Consider the following 14,922-nt stretch of genomic DNA (forward strand, 5'->3'; position numbering starts at 1 on the left):
AGCAGCCTACTCCCCGCTTACCTGGTTCCACAGGGGCTTGTCTTGTGGCTGGAACAAAATGGCCACCAGCAAAAAAAGCCTCTTCTTAAAGGTGCCATGCTGATTTTTTATTTTATTTTTTCTCTTAACTGCTGTTGGGGTTCCCACCCCCCCTTTTTTTTCCCCCTCGACAACTGTGGTCTTCCCCCTTTTTTTTTCCTCCTCTCAACAGAATTTTTTTCCTCAGGGGGATTTTTTTTGGGGGGCGGGGTGTTCGGTATTTTTGTTTAAACCATCTGGCAACTCTATTGCCAGCTTCACTTCTGTGCCGCTATTGGTGGCAGTGCTGCCTTCTGAGCTGGGCCCCTGGCCGGTAGCTCCTCTCCAGCTGACCATCTCTTGATGGCCGCATAGAAGTAAGGCTGTAAGGGTGGCAGTACAACCCTCAATAGCTTTGTGACCCTCCCACAATGATCCCCTTTTGGGTTTGGCCCCTCCCAGTCACAACACTGAAATTTCACGTTAAAAATCACAAGTCTCATAGTTTCAGATATTTAGAAGTCTTACGACCATATAATGGATTAAAACGGACCAGGAATTTGGTGGGACCCTATTCCTGTCTCATCCTGCAGAGATCACAACCACCGGGCCTGTGCTGAAGGGGCTGCTGCTGGAAAATGTAATTTGTTTCCATAGCCTCCCCTTGACGTGGGGCTCAGAGGCATGGGTCTTCTTGCTCCAGATTCTTCCCAGCCTACTGTGCTGCATTCTCCCCAGCCAGTCCCATGCTAGTCCTGCCTCGGCTACATTCTGCGCAGAGCACACCAAAAGCACACAGAAAAGCCAAAACTTTTTAGGATTAGCCCTGCTATTAAAGGATAAATTAAGCAACACAAACACACTTTGTTTAAGCCTTTGCTTGCAACTAGCACTCATACTGGAAAATGTCAAAGTCAAAAGCATAAACACAGGTCTGGTTTTACAAAACAAAAAGAAAACAAATATGGTTAATACAAACTGCTCCTGCAGAACTAAGCAGCAGACATTGTTTTGTCAACTCCCTGATCAACACCTGCCATCAGCAGAAAGTCAAGAATGGCATCTTCGTCCAGGAAGCAGGAATCTGTCATTGTATCAAGTCAGTAAAATGATTTGAGCAGAACCACTCAAACTGCACCATCAAGTATTTCCAGGAAAAAAACACCACCACCACTGCTTAAAATCAGTGTAACTCACACACCTACTGGGTGTGGTTCACTGTCCCATGTAGTGGCACTTAGACCACTGTCAAAGAGGAAGAATAAGTTTGCTCTGTCTACTGCTTTAGTGGAGAGGCTTTTAACTCAAGCGGTAGAGGCTCATGCACTAAGCTCCAGAGGTCCCAGGTTTGGTTACACCAGCACAGCTAAAGATCCTGTAAACAACCAACAAAACCAAATATCCTATAGGTCAGGGTGGGGAAACCTAAGGCCCAGGGGCCAGATGTGACCCCTGGCTTGCCTGGACCTGTCCCCCGAGGCTAAGGGTTCCCACCCCAGCATTAGGGAGCCCATGCTGGTGCTCCAGCCCCCCCCCCCCCAACTGTTTCTCCACAGAGCTGCAGCACACAAAATCTACTAACCCAGTCCCCCACCCTGACCCCTGGCTCTGGTGTGCAAGGGGAACATGTAGAGCATCTTTCTCCTTCCCAGGCGGGAGCCACATTGGTAAAAGTATCAGGGGTTTTTTTGTTTTGCTCCTCACTTGCGTGCAGACCCCGGTTGATTTGTCTGTGGGTCAGCAGCCCCCGAGCTACAAGAGGTTCCCCACCCCACTATAGGTGGAGCAGAACCAGAGGGCCTGTATGTGTGTGGATTCAACAAGAAAGCAGCTCTCTGACATTTCTATCCAATACAACTGGCTCCTGACAGCAATTCCCATCACCTGAGCACTTGCGCATGCTTTGGGGAAACATAAGCAGGTGCACTGTCAGCAAGGCACAAGAATTAATTCTTCCACTTGACTCAGCACTCAGACTCAAGTGGTGTGTTGTGTCCAGTTCTGAGCACCACACTTTGGGAAAGATGTAGAAAAACTGGAGCATTTCCAGAGGAGTCCAACAATGAAAAGGTCTAGAACAGGATTTCTCCAACCTTTTCCTTTTAGAGCTTTCCCTATCTTCTCCAGGCACATGGAGTATTTTTTTTTGGGGGGGGGGGTGCACAACCAAAAATTGTAACTCAAAGGGGGGGGTGTTCAGTTCTACAAGGTGGAAAACAGCTCCTAGCTTTTCCTCAGTTGTGCATGGGCAGGGCAGTAGCTCAGGCAGGGTGCAAGGAGTCAGGTGGCTTGGGTGCTGAGTGTAGGCAGGGTGACAGCGCAGGGATGAGTGGAAGGAGCTTCCCCTCTCCCATGCAGTTTCTGCTTCCTCAGGGCTCTGCCAGCACCCAAAGCAGGATCCCCCCCCCCCCACACACACACACCCCGGAAGCACTAACAGGCTGTGTGAGCAGTCAGAGGGCTGGGAGTGGAGGGGCAGCTGCAAACCTTGGCAGTGCCAGCAGCAGGAGATTGGGGGAGGGATGAGGAGGAGGAACACCATGGCTCTGCGGCACCAGCTGCCCTGCACTTTGACATTTCTGGCTTCCTACCACCAGCCTTGTCAGAGGTCAGAGCTGGGGAAATGAAGGAGGTGAGGTTGTGTGGAGCTGTCCATGGGACTGCCTGTAGGAAGGCGCTGTAGTTCGGGGCTGTCTGCACAGCGATATGAAGAGGCCATTGTCACAATCAGAGTTCAAAGAGGATTGCAAGGCAAAGAAGAGAGAAAATGTTTCAGACGAGGGATACCTAGATGTATGTAGCATGCATCCATTGCCTGGCACATCAATTTAACAGTTTGCCGCCTGCTGCCACAGATAGTCTTCAGATCCAGACTGGCCTTTTCTTTACAATTTTGCAAAATATATAAATATTTCCTGAAGACTATACCCATCGGTAGATTTAACCATTAGTTTTTCCTTGAGATAACGGTTATCTTCAAACTATGCAGATCTGTAGGGGGAAAAGGCACTTGGTGCTGTATTTCATGTCCCTGAAGTTGAGAGGAGTGATGTTGCAGACAGAAGCAGCCATAGGTGAGCTGCTGGCAACTGGCACCCTAGGCGAAACGCGTGATCAGCGCCCCCACCTCCAAAGCCCTCAATGGCCGTTTATCTTGGCGCCCTAGGCGACCGCCTAGTTCGCCTGTATTGATGGGCCACCACTGGTTGTGGATACACGGAGATATTTACATCAAAAACTCTCTGCAAGATTAGCGGGGCAGTTCGAATGAAAGCCATTGAGATAATGATAGTAAATATTCAGAGTATAAATGGAATGCTTAGAAAATGAAATGCCCGTCACTGACTGCAGGAGTAGCAAGAAAAAAAAAAGTCAACCTATTTTGATAGCTTGGGTGTTCTACCATTGAGTCCCATGCAGCTGGTTTGCTACAATGCTCTGAGCCTTAAATGTGCCTTGTGACAATCCATGGCTCAGAGCACTACCAAGCAATCCTCAGTATTAAATGCCGCAAATGAAGCCTAACAAACAATCAAAGATATAAGCAGTTAGTTTAACCAGAAAAGCAGAGTTTTAACCAGGAGTTTGTTCTATGCAATGCAGTTCTGGGGAAGCTATTAGCGTTGCTGAAATATGTTTTTTAGTTGGCTATTTTACAAGTTGCTGAATATCTATATTCACAATGTTGGCTGAGGTTGATAAAGTAAACAGCAGCCAGATGGCTTTAATAAGTCATCAATATTTATGAGGGCTCTCTTTTAATTGGGATGACTACAGCCAATTTCAAGGTGTTGTGCACTAGACCGATTTAAAAAAAAAGAAAAGCATTTGCGCGGCACAGTATGTTTCTATACAGACTGCTCGGTGGCAAGCAGACACACTCCGTGGGAAGACTCAGACGGATTGAATGATAATGAGCTGAGAAGCTGCCACTCCCACCGTTCCATTTAGCGCTGGCCCAGGGTGCTCTGTGGCTGCTTCTTAAGAGGACTCCCCCAGAAGCAGTGGCAGGGCTGCCTCAGCCCAAAGGCCTTGGCTGTAGACCTGGATCACTTTTTCAATTTAAGTGCAATGCAAGATCTACCTCAAACCCAAATACTCTTGCCCGGCCGGCTTCCTTCCTGCCCCTTGTCTGAGGCCTTCCACTCCTTCTCCGAGGTCTCACTCTGCTCACTCCATCTTCCCAGACCTCATTCACTTTCACTGGGATGGGCTAGGGGGTTGGGGTGCAGGGTCTGGTCTTGGGCTAAGGGGTTCAGAGTGTGGGAGGGGCTCCAAGCTTAACCCAGGGTGGGGAATTGAGATCTTGGAGGAGGTTCAAGGTGTAAGCTCTGGGAAGGAGTCTGGGGGCAGGGGGGCTCATGTGAGGCAGGAGGTTGGGTGCTGGAGGGGGTTCAGGGATGGGACAGGGGTTCAGGAAGCAGGCTCTGCCTGGGCACCGTTTAACTGAGATGGCTTCTGGGTGGTGGAGCCATGGGGCTACTGCAGGCTTAATCCTGGCCTGGCCCTGCACCACTCCTGAAAGCAGTTGGCATGTACACAAGAGGCTCTGTGGCACCATGTGCTGTCCCTTATCTACAGGCACTGAGTCCACAACTTCTACTGGCCACGGTTCCCCGTTATTGATCAATGGGAGCTGCAGGAGTGGTGCCTGCAAGCAAGGACAGCGTGTGGAGACCCCCTGCTCTGCCTTTCTCAGGGGCTGCAGGGACATGCCAGCTACTTCCAGAAGCAACAATTACCACAGGGATAATGACTCCAGCCACAACAGGTTCGGCATTTGAGAACGCACTACTCAAAGAATTACACTTACGTGTAAGAGAGAAATGAAAATTCTGAAATGCACAGACCAGTCAAAAACCAAAAATAATCCAGTACAAGTAGTAACAACGACCTCCACGTATGCGTTGGGTTGGGAAAGGAGCACGAAGGACAGAGAATGACAGACACACACACGTGGCTACGTCTAGACTGGCATGATTTTCCGCAAATGCTTTTAACGGAAAAGTTTTCCGTTAAAAGCATTTGCGGAAAAGAGCGTCTAGATTGGCACGGACGCTTTTCCGCAAAAGCACTTCTTGTGGAAAAGCATCCGTGCCAATCTAGACGCGCTTTTCCGCAAAAAAGCCCCGATCGCCATTTTCACGATCGGGGCTTTTTTGTGCAAAACTAATCTGAGCTGTCTACACTGGCCCTTTTGCACAAAAGCTTTGCGCAAAAGGACTTTTGCCCGAACGGGAGCAGCATAGTATTTCCGCAAGAAGCACTGATTTCAGTCTGTAGGAAGTCAGTGTTCTTGCGGAAATTCAAGCGGCCAGTGTAGACAGCTGGCAAGTTTTTCTGAAAAAGCAGCTGCTTTTGTGGAAAAACTTGCCAGTCTAGACGCAGCCACAGGGTGTGAGAGCGACAGAGATTCGCATTGCCAAGCTCCCTCCAGCCCCTTCTCTCGGTGTGGAGATAGGTACAGAAGTGGGGGGAGGAGGGACTCCCTGACATCAGCGTCCCACGTTTTCTCCCTCCCACATGCTGCACAACAAGCAGGAGGCTCCCAGTGGGGTAGCTCCAAGACAAAGGGCAGGAGCAGCATGACAGTGGGGGAGGGGCAGCTAAAGTGTCAATGCTGGATAGCTCCTTGGCCAAACCAGTCAGGATCAGTGTCAGAGGCTCCAAGATCCACTGGTGTACAAGCACCACCACAGAGCCTCAGGCTTTCCCCTCCTCTCTTTGTTCGTGATGTCTGAGCCTTCAGGCCCACGGAGGAAAGTGAACCTCACGGGGTTATGCTGAACATTACAAGCGAGAGCCATGTGCCCCTCTGCCTTCGCGCTCTCTCGAGGGAATATTGGCTTTCCGGCTCTCAGCTTGTTACGTGGCTGAATAAAACAGCAGGTTCCCAGCCTGCAGTCCTGCAGGTGAAGTGTGCGTCTCGTACCCAGAGTGGTCCCCCGACACATTTGGTGATGAAAAAGTAAGAATGGCAGTTTATGAGAAAACGGAGGTATTTAGTCAGAAAATGAGAATTAACAGCAATATACCAAAAGGTTGGGCCACTATTCCTCTGCAAGGTAGATGATCGATAAGGCCAAACAGAAGCAGTTTTCCCTAGTGCCCAGAGGGGAACGTAAGTGGGTGCGCCGCTCTGGCAAGAGCTGGCTGAGCTGCAGCAAAAGCCAGCAGGGAGCTATTGAAAGAGTTGGCAGGGACCCGGGTTGAGACAGGACAGTACCTGTACGAAATGTTAAGTACCTGTGGCAATAAGACTCCCTCCCTCTTCGGGGGTTTGTTGCAGCCTCAGAAACCAGGAGATACAAGTTCAGAAGACCTGCAAAAGATCTTAACAGAGCAGGGTATTGGGGTTCACTACTCACCGCTGGCATGTCTCCTCACTGCCCACCTGATTAGTGCGCCGCAGTCAGACACTCATCGCTGCTTGTGGCTGTTCAGCTGTTCTCAACCACACCCTCAGTATTATGCAGAACCTTCTCCGTGACTCAGCCCTCTGGCCAGGTCATTTTAGTTCTTCCTTTCTAGGCTCTGCCAAGGGCTCTCCAGCCAAGCTGCTGTTCCAGGCAGGCTTCTGTTTGCTCTCCAAGGCTGTACCATTTCCCCAGGGGCCAGTGTGGGAACCCGGCTCCACTCACACGCCTCCATGTTCCAACCTAGGGACCTATGCTATGTATGCTTGCGCCCCACCTAATTACTACCTCCCTGGGCTCTCTCCTGCTTCCTCCTTCTAGTCTCTGGCTACGTCTACACTGGCAGCTTCTTGCACAAATACTTGCCAGGTGTCTACACTGCACGCGCGTTCTTGCGCAAGAAAATGTACAGTACAGCGTCGGAAAACAGGGCTTCTTCCGGAAGAGTTATTTCTCTCCCCACGAGGAATAAGCCCTTTTGCAAAAGAACTCTTGCGCGAGAGGGCAGTGTAGACAGGCAATATGAATTTCTTGTGCAAGAAACTCCTATGGCTAAAATGACCATCAGAGCTTTCTTGCACATGAGAGCGTCCGCACTGCCATAGACACTCTAGCGCAAAAGCACATGCCAGTGTAGACACGCTCTGGTGGAAGACTTTTTGCACAAGGACCGTTCTGCAAAACAGTTCTTGTGCAAGAAACTGCCAGTGTAGATGTAGCCTCTGAGTTTACCCCCCATCTGAGCATTTGCTGCTCTCTGTGGCTATTTCTCCCCTTAAATTCTAGCCAGGCCCTGTAACCTCTAACAAATCTCCTTCTTGTCAGGGAGTGACTGCAAACTCCTTCATCCCAGCCCCCTCCTGTTCCTAGCCTTAGAAAGCTCTGCCTGTTCCAGCCCAGGTGAACAGCCTCCTTAACTGTTATTGAGCACTGGCTCCCCCCCTACCCTCAGGTGCAGCCTAGGCAGTTAATTGGCCTCTCAGCTTCCCTCAAGCCAAGGATAGGCAATCATCTTTGCAGAGGGAACACTCCAAGAATGTGGTAAGTGGCTACTGGCCACTACATTAGTGGAGGACGTGTGGGGTCTGGAACAGAGTGGGGGTGCAGGGGTGAATTCTGGGTGGGGACTAGAGTGTGGGAGGGGGTCCAGAATCAGGGAGGGAGTTTGGGTGCGGCAGATGGTGTAGGCTCTGGCTGGGAGGTGCTTACCATAGGCAGCTATCAATGGATGGCCCAGTGAGGCACTCAGGCTAGCTCCCTGGCATGGCTTTACATGCCCCTCAAAGCATCTAGCTGCTGGAGCAAGTATGTTTCTGGGCTCTCCTTCGGGGTAGTGGACTCCAGCATGGCACACTGCTTGTGCTTGCAAGCACCACCCATGAGCCCCTATTGGCTGGAAACTGCCCTATGGGAGCTGAGGATAGTGCTGGGGGGGGGGAGGGGGGGAAGCATGTGGAGTCCTACTGCCCAGTGGTACCACAGCAGCCAGCTGTACAACCAGCCTGAGTATCCTGCTGAGCTGCTGGACATTAGCAGGTGGGAGGGTCATGGTGGGCTGCATCTGGCCTGCATTTTGCCCACCCCTGCCTTAACCCCTTCTGTCTGGCTGTGGGTAAACACCCGACCCCAGCACTGCACCCCAAAGCTAGACCTGGCTGTGATTTCGTACCAGAATGAGAGGGCAAGGTGATGTGCAGCTGTGTATGTGGCAGAGTCAAAAACATGAACAGACTATTGCTCATTTGGAAGTGGCCTAGAGGCTACACGGCAGGATAGATTTGTTTGTGGCATTGGTAATGAGAAAATTCAATTACAGCTGCTGGCAGTGGGGAACTTAACCTGGCCCAAAGCAGTAGAATTAGCAAAACCTGCAGAAGCAGCCATGTAAAACTGACAAGGCTTTGCTCTTACAATGCAGGGCCAATCAATAAACAAACTGCAACACCAATTGGAAGGGACTCAGGTTCCTGGAGCATGGGGGAGGGAGGATGTTCCAGAGCAGAGGAGTAAAATTTGCATTAGTTTGTAAATTGAAAACAGCTCAGTGTCATTAATGCCTCAAGACTGGACACTCAGATAGCAAATGCAAAGGTGACTAGATGGCATCTCACATCCTTGAGGGCAGACCCAAAGAGCAGAAGAAAAGGAAGGCAGCAGAATGCTTTTTACTCTTGCAGGGGAGGAGTGGGGAGAGTCAGAGGGGGAGGTGGGGCCTCATCAGGTAATGGCAGAGTTAAGCCGTTAGTACATATGGAAGTAGACACAGGCTTCAGCTACTGCAATGAGTGAATGTGAACATGTCAACATAGGAGTGACCCTGCCAACCTCCACCGGGGAACCCATCCAAGGGGTCAGTTCTGGGCTTATTGCTGTAAAGTAGGGGTGGGCAAAGGGGCCGGTGCAGGCCGGATCCAGCCTGCCAAGCAAGTTGATCCAGCCCATGGAGGCCCTGCCGCTCCCCCTCAGCCCCAGGCCAATCAGGGGCTGGGAGCAGGAGAGAAGCGCACGAAGTCTTCTCCTGCCCTGCAAGGGGCTCAGCACTTAAAGTCAACCACCAGCTGCTGCTCAGTTGACTCTAAGCACAGTGCTCCCTTGCAGGGTGGGGGCAGGGAGCAAGAGACTTCATGTGCTCCCCCTCCCCAGGCTCTGATTGACCTGGGAGCAGCAGGGGGGAGCATGTGAAGTCTCCTCCCACAGCCAGGGGCACAAGTACTTGGGGGGAACCATCAGCCATTCAGAACAGCTAGCGCTTCTCTCGGGGGATGGGGGCAAAGACTTTGCACGCTCCCCCAGACCAATCAGGGTCTGTGGGTGGGGAAGCACAGAAGTGTCCTGGCCCTGCCCCTTCTGCCTGAGGCCCCGCCCCTTCCAGGGCAGCCAGCCCCGGGGCCACTTCAAAAACTTCTGAAGTGGCCCCTGGTAAAAAATATTGCCTACCCCTGCTGTAAAACATAAGAGCCAAAAGACTAAGTTCCCAGGGCCAGTGATATGGGGACCAAGGCCAAATCTACTGGACAGAGACTGGTTGCAGGAACTTGGGGGGACGTCGGTGCCTGTGTGCTGTGACAGAAGAGTCTAGTTCTTTGAAAGACTGCATCCAGGCTGTAAATTAAGGGGGCGGGTGTAGTCAAGTGGTCATAACTGCTTATGCGGAGTATTGGGGGTTGCAGCTATGCTCCACCCCTCCCTTACTTCCTGTTTGATTACTATAACACACACACAGTTATACAGCAGCAGAGGAAATTATTATTGCACTGTGTTAATATTGCACTATGTTAATATGTTATTGCACTGTCAGTAAAGTGTTTTTCCATGTGCAATCCCTTTACACAAAGTCAGCTGCGCTGCTGCTGCTCCCAAGAAACACCCTTAGCAGAACGGCTGGGAGCTCCTTTCAGAGCAGCATGCATCCAGAATCCAGGGACACTGACTAGCTGCTCTTCCCCCAGCTGTCAAATCCAGAATGGGAACCAAGTGGGAAAGAGAACGGTGCCACATTTTTTTTTCCTAACCTGGCTCTTTCCTGCTAACCTGCGGGGGTTTACTTATAACCATTTCACGTGCAACATTTTCAGATGGAAATGTGATTCTTTTCAATTGTGGAGTCCCTTTAACTACACCATTGCACAGTAGCCTGCAGCATTATATTGCGTGGGCAAGCTTAACCCAATTTTACTTAGCTAATGAAAAACCGTGGTGAATTGGATTTTTATTTCTCACCACTGCTGCCCTAGGAGTTTACAGGTCATGAGCCAAACAACCGTGCCTGGGTTTGTAGCATTATCTTGTTAAAACGAATGCAGCCCCTGCAGCAATCAGCACAGAGACATTGCATGGATTTACTTCAAGTAGGTGGGCACAAAGCCACCTTTCCACATTCAAAACAAGGAAACGCCGCTTCTGCTGAACCAGGAGTGTTTTCCAGGCCAAACAGGATGCGTCTGCCCCATACTGCCTGGCTCCTAGTGTTGGGTTTAGATGGGAAGGATTCTGCCCTCAAAGAGGAGCAGCAGAGAACACAGCCTGGTGGACAGGGAGGATGGGCTAAGGTAGTTGTGTGCCACATCTCTGCCACCCACATTTTATGCTGCTGAAGTGATTAATGTGTCTCTTCTCCCCCAAGCATAAATTAGAGTAGCTTCCTGGACTGCTCTAATTTACAGCAGCCCCCTGAGAGCTGCCTAGGGGCTGGCACAGAACGAGAGTCGTGCTAACCCCAAGTGCTCAGGAATCATGAGTCATCCCCCTTGCAAGATGATGAGATTGGCTTAAAAGGCCCTTTAATGGTCTCTGTACACTCCCCACCTCCATTGTGGCATACAAAGGCCAGGGTGGAAAGCAGGGCCGGATTTAGGCCGATTGGGCCAATTCCCCCGAATTGGGCCCTGTAACTAAGAGGGGGGCCCCGCACTTAAGAGGGCCCCCCTCCTGGGCGCACCGCACATGTGCAGTGCAGCCCCCAGGCGTGTGACGTGTGCGCAGTGCCCCAGGTATGCACAGCCCCGCCCCCACGAATCGGGCCCCGCATTTCTTATAGCCAACCCTGGTGGAAAGAACAGACCCCTCGGCCATACCTTCCACAGCAGCTCATCCAAAGGACTAAGTTCTCAATTGCCCGTAAGATGGATTAATGCATCCCAAAGGTCATGTGTGGGGGGAAACTTGGGTAGTGAGGAGCTGCTATAGTTCCTCCCCACTTCCTGTAGGCAATGCTGGGAAGTGTCCCCTAGCAATGCCAGCCACCAATACTGTCCATTGGAGCCCCAGGCAGCCAGCACCACCAAGGCCAAGTCTTCGCTCTAGGGAAGATCGATGCTGCCGTGATCAATTGCCGATCGATTTAGCCAGTCTAATAAAGACCAATAAATCAGAGGGTGCCCCCATCATTGGCCGGTACTCCTGCCCCTGTGAGGAGTAAGGGAAGCGGACAGGAGCATTTGCTCCCATTGGCCTCCCACTGTGGGGAAGGCGGGGATACAAGAATCAACGCACGTCAACGCTACATAATGAATGTAGCCGGAGTTGTGTATCTTGAATCATCTTTTCCCTTTAGTGTAGACCTGGCCTAAGATTAGCCTTTAGTTTGTTCTAAGTTGCTCTGTGGAGAGGTTTCTAGAGCAAACTGGCCCAGGGTCAGTGGAGCATTGCAGCGCATGATACCTTTGCAATGCCTGAACTGGCCGGAGTGCTATGTGGGGGTAGCATGGGACCTGGCCCAAAGCCTTCCCTGTATAACTCGGCAACGACAATGTGGTGCAGCTGCAGACTTACCCACAGAAGTGTGGCTTGGCTGGCCGGAGTCATTAGTAAAGTAGGAGAGGACTCCTCATTTGACAAGGTTTCATCAAATTGTGTGGCGGTGCTGGCTACTTGGCACATCAAGTTCTATGTTCTCATCTCAGTGCTCATAGTAAGCATGGGGGAGGGGTTTATCTCCCCACCTCTGCAGGGCTAATTTAAGAGCTGTTATTCTCAGCCTGTAATAATGTGAGAAAAATCAAATTCTGTTTCTACCAACAGGGAGAAGCTGGAACAAGATGATCACCAGACAATTCCCCTCACTGCCATCTCTGCCTTTGGTAAGGAAACTGGTGCTGCAGAGACCTGATGGAGGGAAACCACCGTTTCTGAGAGACATCCACATGAGCTCTGTCATGGCAGACACCTACCTGCTGGCAAAGAGAAAAAGCTACTTCTGATACACCCACAGCAGTGGAATGATGTATACTGCACCGCCAGCTTGGGTGGGAGGAAATCTGGCCTTGTATTGTAATGTATCCTCAAAGGGTAAGGATTTATCTGGATAACATCTTCCATTCATATGGCACCTTTCATCATCCAGAGTCCCAAAGTGGTCTGCTGAGTACACTCATAGCACTCCCTCCCTAGTGCCACCAGAATGCAGGCTTGGCCTGACAGGAGCTGAATCTATGAATGCTGGATCTTCACCTCACTCTGCTTCCTGTATTTGAACTTTGGCAGTTGGAGAAGTCAGCGCAGAAGCACTGTGTATGTGTTTGGGAGGTTGCAACAGCTGCCACCTCCATCCTTTTATTATTAGTGACAAGGGTTAGTCTGTATCTGCAAAAATGAGGAGTCCTGTGGCACCTTAGAGACTAACAGATGTAGCGGGGCACAAGCTTTCTGACATGGTATTTACACACACACAAACGTGGGCTCTAATAATGGTTTCTATGCACTTTGTTTGCAGACACACATTGAGTGGCTGTTAGACAATTAGCCATAATGATTCTAAGATCTTTTTCATTAATGTAACAGCTAATTTAGACCTCATTTTAGTTCAGATTTTTTTCCCCAATGTGCATTACTTTGCACTCATCAATGCTGAATTTTATTGCCAGTTTGTTGCTCAGTCACCCACTTTTGGGAACTCCTTTTGTAACTCTTAGAAGTCTGCTTGGGACTTATCTTGTGTAATTTAGGATCTTCTGATAACTTTACCACCTCATGGTTTACCTCTTTTTCCAGATCATTTATGAATATGTTGAATAGCAGCGGTACCAGTACAGATAATTGGAGGACATCAATATTAGTCTCTCCATTCTGAAAACTGACCATTTATTCTCACCCTTTTCTTCCAGTCTTTTAACCATTTACTGATCCATGAGCCTTTCCCTCTTATTCCAGGACAGCTTTCTTTGCTTATGTTACTGTGGTGAGGGATCTTGTCAAAGGCTTTCTGAAAGCCCAACTGTGTCAACTGGATAACCCTGGTTGACACACTCAATTCTAATAATTAGTGGCATCATTTTCCTTTACAAAACTATGTGGCTGACTTTACCACATTCATATTATGTTCATCTATGTGTCTGCTAAGTCTCCTTTACTATAGTTTCAACTGCTTTGCCTGGTACTGAAGTTAGGCTTACCAGCCTGTAATTGCCAGGCTCACTTTCGGAGCTTTTTTTAAAAAACGGGTATTATATTATCTATCTGCCAGTTAAGTGGCAGAGGGATTGAGTTAAGCAGTAGTTCTGCAATTTCATGAGTGCCTTTACTTGTGTGAAAACCATCTGGTCCTGGTGACTTACTACTCTTCAATTAATCAAGCTGTTCCAAAAACCTTCCTCTATTGACACCTCGTTCTGGGGCAGTTCCCCAGATTTGTCACTTACAAAGAATGGCATGCATGCTGGAATCTCTTTCATATCCGTGGTAGGGAAGACTGATGCAAAGAATTCATCCAGCTTTGCCACACTGGTCTTCTCTTCCTGAACTGCTCCTTTAGAACCTTGATCACCCAGGATGCATTTACACAGAAGGGCTACATCTAGACTGGCATGATTTTCTGCAAATGATTTTCTGCAGGACCAGCAGAAAACCAAAAAAATCCAAAATTTGCGCACCCCTGCTCCCGCCACTGCAACACTCCAAAGATACGGGTTACCTCTCCCATAGCTCTCTCCAGGGAAGGCAACACACCTAGTAGCCCTCACTCCTGAAAGCTTCAGGGACATCTCCCTTCTAGGGGAAAGGCCCTCTCTATAAGCTGCCTCTCCGTTTCCATCTATGTATTTTTCCTGTCCCTGGCTGAGTTCACAGTCCACTCCTCTCTTCCCATCATTCCCCATCCCTCTTAAGGCTTCATGCACAAAGGCCAAAGCCTAGTCTATGCCAGCACTTACACAGGCTGAACCTCTCTAGTCTGGCACCTTCAGGACCTGAGCAATACCAAACCACAGGAGATCAATATTGTCTAGAAGCATTACCAACACTTCCACTGCTTGCTGGGCTCTTAGAAGACATTTAGGGGTACATTAGAGCTAAAGTAATGTCATACCTCAGTGTTTTTGTACCTTGGTACCTTCGGTGGTCTGGACTGTCACTGTCAGCGTCGTCTGGTCAGGGTCGTCCTGGCGCGCTCCTGACAGGACCTCTACTCCGTTGATAAACTTTCGGCTGCGTGCGTAACAATCGGTACTCCCTTTATCTAGAGTGTTAGACCCCGTTCACTTGGGTCAACACAGGAGATCTCTGAGAGGCCCCGGAAATGACAGATGCAGGCAAGGTTTGAAATCAATCGAGCAGGTTTATTGTCAAATGTGAAGCTCTACCAGTTGGTAACAGAGATCAGAACAATGTTACACCACTGGGCACTATGGCCCACATTGACAAGGTACCAACACCGGGCAGGCTTATTGCCATATATCAGATATTAACAGCAGTTAGTCAAAGTTAAGCTACTGTGAATTCTGTAAGTTTAGGCAATACCACCTGCCATTTAGGCGCCTAGTGCGCCCCCCCCCAAGGTCGGCTGGAGAGCACCCTCTGCTGTGTCCTTTTATAGACAGGTACAAACAACTTACATCATTTCTTTACATACCAGGTTACCACCCTCTGTTGCCTAGTTACCACCCCTCACCTTATAGAAGGGGGGCTTACTTACTATCCTTCATGTTGTCAATTCCGACCTGGTCCTGAACCTAGGTTGGTATGTGCATTAGTTTTTAGGGAGTTTTTGTACCAA

Source organism: Pelodiscus sinensis, chromosome 3 (assembly GCF_052426305.1).
Source record: "Pelodiscus sinensis isolate ZL-2025 chromosome 3, ASM5242630v1, whole genome shotgun sequence".
Taxonomy (NCBI): domain Eukaryota; kingdom Metazoa; phylum Chordata; order Testudines; family Trionychidae; genus Pelodiscus; species Pelodiscus sinensis.